Source organism: Octopus bimaculoides, chromosome 7 (genome assembly GCF_001194135.2).
Source record: "Octopus bimaculoides isolate UCB-OBI-ISO-001 chromosome 7, ASM119413v2, whole genome shotgun sequence".
NCBI classification, from domain to species: Eukaryota; Metazoa; Mollusca; class Cephalopoda; order Octopoda; family Octopodidae; genus Octopus; species Octopus bimaculoides.
The window spans coordinates 18,267,446-18,267,745 of NC_068987.1; positions in this window are offsets into that span (position 1 = coordinate 18,267,446).

The window sequence follows — 300 nt, forward strand, 5'->3', positions numbered from 1 at the left end:
CCCCCCCAGTATTATTATTATTATTATTATTATTATCATTTTCTACAACCTCACACACAGACATGCCTACAAACACTCCTACGCATACCCACACACTCATTTATTCACGGCATCACGTCATTGATTTTATTGTGTTGTTATTGTGTCAATAATACTGTTCCAATAATATTAATTTAATTTTAATTCCATATGTTAACACAAAACCAACTTTTTAGGCGAAGTGGAATTCAGGGCTGTAATAGTCTTACCTTTGTTTAGAGCAGTAGTGGCAAGCCTTTTTTTTTATTATTATATTTGGTC